The sequence below is a fragment of the Equus caballus genome, chromosome 12 (assembly GCF_041296265.1).
Source record: "Equus caballus isolate H_3958 breed thoroughbred chromosome 12, TB-T2T, whole genome shotgun sequence".
Classification (NCBI taxonomy): domain Eukaryota; kingdom Metazoa; phylum Chordata; class Mammalia; order Perissodactyla; family Equidae; genus Equus; species Equus caballus.
In genome coordinates, this window is record NC_091695.1 from 11,899,165 (window position 1) to 11,906,996 (window position 7,832).

The window sequence follows — 7,832 nt, forward strand, 5'->3', positions numbered from 1 at the left end:
GACCAAGGCCCCTCCCCAAGAGGAGAGGAGAGGCAGGCTGACTTGCCATCCGTTCCATCCTTGCTCTCCACTTCCTGATCAAGAAGGCTGAGTTCACTGACTGGATGTGTGTGGGAGTGGGTCTAGTCTGTGAAAACCAGGTCCTGCTTGATATATTCATTCATTCCTTCATGCGTTCATTATTGTCTTGGCTTGGTTTGTTTATCTGCTTATTTATCTACTCATTCATTCATTTAATCACTAACTTTTTGTGTGTATGTGTGAGGAAAATTGGCCCTGAACTAATGTCTGCTGCCAATCCTCCTCTTTTTGCTTGAGGAAGATTGTCCCTGAGCTAACATCCTTGCCAATCTTCCTCTACTTTGTATGTGGGACGCCACCACAGCATGGCTTGATGAGCAGTGTGCAGCTCCACGCCCAGGATCTGAACCTGCGAACCCCGGGCCACCAAAGCAGAGAGCGAACCTAACCACTATACCACCGGGCTGGCCTCACTAATTTTTTTGTTTTTAAAGATTTTATTTTTTTTCCTTTTTCTCCCCAAAGCCCCCCAGCACATAGCTATGTATTTTTGGTTGTGGGTCCCTCTGGTTGTGGCACATGGGATGCTGCCTCAGCATGGCCTGATGAGTGGTGCCATGTATGTGCTCAGGATTCAAACTGGCGTAAACCTGGGCCACTGAAGCAGAGCGCATGAACTTAACCACTTGGCCACAGGGCTGGCCCCTCACTAACTTTTTATCGAGGGTCTTCCATGTGCTGGGCCTGGTAAGGGGGCACAAAGGTGAACGAGGTATGCCTGGGCCTCCAGCAGTTCACAGGGCTACAGAGAGAACAGACATGGAAACAGACGGTATGGTTTTGGGGGGAGGCGGGGGCACAAGAGAGGGAGGTGCTAGGCGCACTGGGGAAGAGTTAATTTGGTATGGGCACAGGAGGGAACGCAGGCAAGGGAAAAGATGTCTGACTGAGGAACCAGCCTGAGCAAAGGCAAGGAGGTGGAAAAGAACAAGGGGATAGTGAGCCACCATCCTTGAGGCTGGAAGTAAGATAGGACACGAAGGCGAAGAGTCTTGAGTGTCAAGCCAAGGAGCCTGGGTCAAATCCAGGGGTGAGTGGAGCCTTTGCTGGGTGTGAGCAGGGAATGTGGCGCTCTTCTCCGTGGATGCAGCAGCAGACCCAGTTGGCTAGGTGTTCCTGAGGTCTAAATCTCAAGGGGTCCCAGGAGAAGTAAGAGATTCCATTGTCCCAAGTCTGGCCAAGCCCAAGGGGGCCTGGGTAAGGAAGCTCAAAAAAGACCCAGGGCCCCAAATCTCTGGAAACGGGCAGAATGACTCTCGCTTTCTGTGCAGCGCCAGCATCTGTGTCCATTCACACACCGAATCCTCTCCATCTTTCCTCCCACTTCCCCTCCTCCTCTTCCCGAGGCCTCACATCCCCAGGGCCCTGCTGTTCTTCAAAGCCTTTGGAATAGTGGGACCCAGATTCTAAGTGATGCTGAGCAGAGCAGCGGGCTTGGATCCACAGCCCCAGGGCTAACATCTCCTTTAAAAGGGAGTGGGGGATTATTTTCTGAGTGCCCAGCACTGTGCTGGGTGCTTCCACCCTTGTGATCTCATGTAACCAAGACAACCAGCTATTACACCAAGGCCCCAGAGGTCAGGGACTCGCCCAGGGTCACGCAGCTGGAGAGTAGAGAGTTGGGGCATGAAGAGCCTCGGAAGGGCTGGATCCTAGTGAGGGGGAAGGAAGCAAGAAGAAAGACTGAGAAGCGAAGCATGGAGAGGGCAGGGAGAGAGGGGCAAAAGGCAGCAAGGATTGGAGAGGAAGGGAAAGAGAAACAAATTAGAAGAGTCAAAGAAGACACTAGCGAGAAGTGAGCCAAGAAAGAGAAGCCAAGGCGAGGGTGGTGGAAGAGGAGAACAAAGCAGAGGAGAGAGAGGAGACGGGACAGCAGGTGGCTGAGAGGTGACAGGACCTTAGATGGGCTGCCCGGCCTCCTTTCTCTGCAGCAGAGGAAACGGGGACCAGAGAGGGTGCCTGACCTGCTGGAGGTCACCAGGTGTCTCACGCCTGGGCTGTGGCTCTCATTATTGTCAGCAAGAAATTCGTTTGAAACCAAAAATCTTGGGGGCTCCAGGAAAGGAGAGGCCAAAAATTTTTTTTTAATTATTTTATTTTTTGAATAGGTAACACATGCACAAGGTACAAAATCCAAAAGGTACAGAAAGGGAAACTGCCCAGTGCCTCTTCCACAGGTTACTCCCCTGTTCCCAATTCTTGCATATTTTTCTAGAAAAAGTCTAAGCAGACAAAAGCATAGAGGCAGATAAATTCTTTTCTTAATTCCACACAGACGGCAGCATACTAAACACATTGTACTTCCCTATGGTTGGTTTTTCTCCCCTAAATCCATTCCATGTCTGTGCGTATAGAGCTGTCTTGTGCTTTTTAAAGATTGTATAACATTCCACTGTTTGGATGGACCATGATATTTTTAAATCATGAGAGGTCTCATTCATACAAAAGAGAGCACAGACCATTTATGTAGAGTTTAAATAAGAATTACAAGGCTGACACGTAACCACCATCCAGGTCAAAAAATAAAACATTGCCAGCACACCAGAAGCATCTCCCAAAGGTCCCAACAGCCACCTCCCTCTCTCTAGAAGTAACACGATCTTAATTTTTTCAGTCATTCTTTCTTTGTTTTTCTTTATAGTTTCACAACTTATGTAAACATCCCTAACAATATAGTTTCGTTTTTTATCTTAACAGATTTTAACATTTCCATAAAGAGAATCATAGTGTAACTACTCTTCTGGGTCCTGCTTCTTTTTCCCACCATGTTGTTGTGTCCAGCTGTGGTCCATTTTCGTTGCTGTATAGTATTCCATTATTACAAAATATTTAACCAGTCTCTTCTTGACGGACATTTGGGTTGTTTCCACTCTTTTGCTATTACAAATAATACTACAATTGATAAAATTTGGTAATTTGCACATAAGCAAGTGTATGTCTAGGATAAATTCCCCAAAGTTGAAATGCTGGGTCAAAGGGCAGTGCTTTTTTTTTTTCTTTGCAGGAAGCTGGAGGGGAGTAGCTGGAATAGTTGGGAGGAGACTTGAGTTAAACGTTCCCTGGGCTACACGGACTACAGCGCCAGCTCAAGGTAGCGGTTCTCATGCTTTTACATTTGTTTGTCTCTAAAAAAGCATCCTTCAACAGTGAAGAACAAAACGTATTCTTTTGCCTTAGATGAAAACAATGTAGGAGAAAAGCCTAGTCCTGTGGAAGCACAGCCGGTCGGCTGTATCCGCAGGTTCTGCACCCGCGGATTCAACTAACTGCGGATCGGTCCGGACCGTGTTTACACGTACCATGCTTACGATCCGCGGTTGGTTGGATCCGTGGATGCGGAACCCGCGGATACGGAGGGCGACTAAAGGACTTGAGCATCCGTGGATTTTGGTATCTAAAGGGGTCCTGCAACAAATCCTCGGCAGATGCCAAAAGACAACTGTAAATGTTTGAAGGGAAACTAAAATACGATAAACTCTCTTTTTTCTGTATTTAATTTTTCAAGGCTCATCTTGACAAATAAGAGATTGATACTGAAAAGGAAATTACCACAACCAAATACAACCTTGTGCACCTCCCTTTAGACACCAACAAGTAGTATCTGAAATTACCTTAAATAGAAATTAAAAGTCCTTAAATTATGAGTAATAGTGAAAATGAGACATCTCTATCATAACTCTTTGGAGAAGAGACCAGCTCATTTATCTAGATTTTATAACATAAGTGCACAGGAATTTTTGACTCACCTCTTTTAATGTCAGACATATATTTTTTTAATTAAGATATCATTGACATGTAATAGTGTATTAGTTTTAGGTGTACTGCATTTTAAATTTTGAGATAGATGATAAGTGATAGACAGAGACCGATGACAGACAGTCACACTGCCCTTGACAAAAGTTGTACCCACTTACCCTCCTCCCAGCAGCACATGACAGTGCTGTCTCCCCAGCCCACTGGACAAGTAGGTGGCCCTGTAGGGCTGGGCCCTGCAGAGCAACGGCGAGGCCAGGCAGGCCTGGGGTAGTTGGTGGAGGGCTGGGCAGCCCTTTGCCCGCACTGGGCTGGGCCGCTGAAGAGGGAGTCTGGGTGCTATTGCAATCACAGGGTACGCAGACAACAGGAAATGTGGGTGCTGTACCCTCGAACCTGAGTGCACAGAGGGGGACACGACCCCCGCACTCGCGCACCCTCAACCTCAGCCCCGAAGAGCTCTCAAATGAGGGAACGCCCCCTCCCACTTTCCCAGCCATCGGTCCCCACGGGGAGTGACGGGGCATGTGGGGAAAGTCGGGCCTCAGGCCAAGAGCTGGGAAAGTTGACCAAAAAGAGCTGAACCCGTGTACAGAAATGGCTGTCTTGCAACTTCCTCTCACGGTTGAGACACTGCGAGAGGCTCCTTGAGCCCCAGTCTGGGTCGCCTGGGCCCCTCAGAGCTCCTCGAGTCGGGTCAGTGCACTGGGCTGGCTCCTTCGTGCTCTGGGACATCCAGCAAATGTTGACTCAGGGCCTCTTGGGGCCAGGCGACCTGAACGGGCAAAGATGCCTGTCCTCATGGGGCTTGTCCTCAAGCAGGGAAGACAGGGGGTAGCTTAGTAGCTGAGGGCATTTCACTGCATGTTAGAGTAACATCACTATAAGAAAGAGAGCATATCGCTGGGTGGCGGGGACCCCAGGCAGGAGCAGAGTAGGACAGCGGGGACAGTGTGCACTATTAAAGAGGATGGGCAGGACAGGCCTCACCGAGAAGGGGACACTTGAATAAACTGTGGCAGCAAGTGAGGGAGCGAGCCCAGCAGGTATGTGGGAGCGGAGCTCCAGGCAGGGGACCTCCCCTACAAACGCACAAACCAGGAGCAGCGAGGGGGGCGCTGTGAGTAGAGCCAGGGGCAGGAGGTGAGGCAAGAGAGGTGAGGGCTGGGGCAGGGAGGGCCTTGGGGGCACTGTGTGGGATTTGGTTCTGATTTGGGGTGAAACAGGGTACCGTGGCAGGGCTCATTCTCTCTTCGTTGAATCTGAAGTTGGTGCCATTATCATCCCCGGGGGACAGATGGAGAAACTGAGGCTCAGAAGTGGTCCATGCCTTGCACAGCAGGGCTCAGCCAATCTGGTACAGGTGAGGCTCAAGCCTCGGTTTGCCTGAGACCCCAGCTGTATCCACAGCAGGTGCTGTGGGCCTTGAGAACAGCAGGGGAAGAGGAGCAGACATTAGTTGAGCCCCTTGTCTATCTGTGTTAACTCACCCCCCTCCCACAATCCTGTGAGGCAGGCGTTTGAGGATCAGTGCCATTTTACAGAGGAGGGAGATGAGGCTCAGAGTGGTGAGGGGCGTGCCCGAGGACACACAGCCTGGAGTGGGGTGAGAGGTGACTGCTGCTCTGAGTGGCTCCGGGGCCTGTGCTTCCGCTGTCCCCATGTGGAGTTTGTCCCGTGGGTATTTCCCTACCCAAGAAGCTTGGCTGGAGTCTAAATCTCTGAGGCCTATGCAGGAGCCCCCAACATCCCCAATTGAGCAGCCTCTCCCCGCTCCCCCACCCACGCGGACCCGCCCCACCCCCACCTCCAGCCAGAAGATACTGCTCAACATTCCCAGAACCTCTTTCTCAATCTCCCACGGCCTTTGCTCACAGGCCACCCCCTTCCACACCCTAAGGCCTCCGTCTTTCAAGGGCTCACCTCCTCCAGGCTGCCTCCCCAGATAGCCCTCCAGCCCCCCGAGTCCCTCCTCTCACTCTGCGCCAGCTCCTGCCGCCTGCTCCCCAGCCCCAGCGGCCAGGGGACAGAGATCCGCCGTGCCCCAAATCCCGGCCACCCCACCGCACGCTCGTCTCCTGCTGACCAGGCCTGCAGCGGGGAGCTCACCTCCCGCCACATCACTCAGCCTCCGGCACCTCAAACCCACCGCCACCCACAGTGACTTCCTTCTGCTCACCACGGGCAGCACCCCCCCACCTCTGCTCTCTCACTGAGGACAGGAGCCGCTTCCCCCAGGTCCCCTTCTCTGCAGAGCCCCCAACACCCCTGGACCCTTCCCCGTGATTCGCCCGATGGCCTTTGGACGAATTCCTTCCCCCAGCCAAAGCTCAGAGGCTTCCATTTTGTGTGTGTGTGTGTGGGGGGGGGGGGGTCAAGACCCATCTCCCAGCATTGTTCAAAGGACTGACAGAGATTTGTAAGCCTTTTCCTGGTATACAGCAGGGGTTCAATTAGTGCATGTTTCCCTCATTGGCCTCCACACATGCTTACTGAGCCTTCTGGGGGTTAGGAGTGTGGCTCTGGAGACCTCGACTTGAATCCTGTCCCTTCCCTTGGTTGGCTGGCTGGCTGAGGACAAGTCACTCCTCGGGGCTTCAATGTCCTCATCTACAAAAGGGAGCACTAATAAGATGCAGCTGGCATGTCGTGAGAATTAGATGAGGTAGCAGGCATGATGCTTGAGGGTGATGTGTGTGCCCAGCATCCCTCGGGAGGGAGGAAGGCTCACCCTGTCCCCGGGAGCTCAGGATCTCTGCAGCCTTCAGCCCTTCAGAGTTCCCGACCCCTGGCCTCTCCACAGCCTCCTTGGAAAAACTGAGAAATGCAAGGAGCTGGGAAGCTGGTGGAGGAGCCGTGAGACAGCAACCTCCCCTCCTCTGCCCTTCCCACACTTCTCTCTCACCGTCCCCGTCTGAGCCACCAGCTCTTGAGACAGGGAAGCCAGAGGGAGAAAAGGGGCCCAGGTGTGGAGTGGGGACCCCGGGACAGGATGAGAGGGGCGCTTTGAGAAGCAGAAGGGAAAAGTATTTGTTACTGAGCTGCCACCAGGGGCCCGGCAGTTGAACCTTCACAACAAGGCCGTGGGATGGAATGATCTCCATTTTACAGATGAGAAGTGGGGCGCAGAGCAGACGCAGGCACTGCTCCAGGTCACAGAGCAGAAGGGGCCGGAATCAGGATGGGACCCAGGCTGATCTTACTCCAACGCTGGTGCTCCCAGCCCAGAGCGGGCTCGGGGTGTGTGCCATGTCTCCTTGGACAGGGGTCTCTGCCTAGGAGGGGAGCGAGAGGGCCCTGAGGGGGCCAGTGAGGGAGAGGCTGCCTTCGACTTCCAGGATGTGGGGCCCAAGGCCAGTTCGAGGCTGCCCAGGGGGCCCCGGCTTGCTGGGGGGCAGTGCGGGGTGCAGGAGCAGGAGGCACGGGCCCAGAAGGAGTTAACTGCATGAGGGGCCTGGGTGAATCAGAGGCCCCGCAGGCTGCGATGGAAATTCCCTGTGCATGGCGTGTGGTCACCCAGAAAAGGGAAACGGTGCTTTTCGGAGCAGGGGACGGCGGGGGCTGGAGCCCGGGAGCAGACGCCTGCCCGGGTGGGGCTGGCGAGGGCGTTGTGACCAAAGAGGCCTGGCCTCCCGATCTGCTCTGGCGCTGGGTGGGAAAAGGGAGCTAAGGAGCCACCAGGCCAGGCCAAGCCTGGTCATGCTATGGTGTGTCCATGGGCCCTGACGGATGGGTAGGAGTTCACCAGGCCCAGAGGAAGGAAGGATACTCGGGCGTGGGAACTACTGGAGCTAAGGCATAGGAGTGTGACTCAGCATGGAAAGCCAGTCCCCTTGCTTTTGCTGCGGAACTCTTTCCTGTCCTTCAAGGTCCATGCCAAGTGCCACCCCTCCCCACCCCAGGGAGCACTCATCACTTCTTCTGCATGTCCCACAGCCTCAGTTTCCCTCTCGGAGGTCTCAAGATTTTATAGGTCATCTGCCTTCTCCACAGGACTG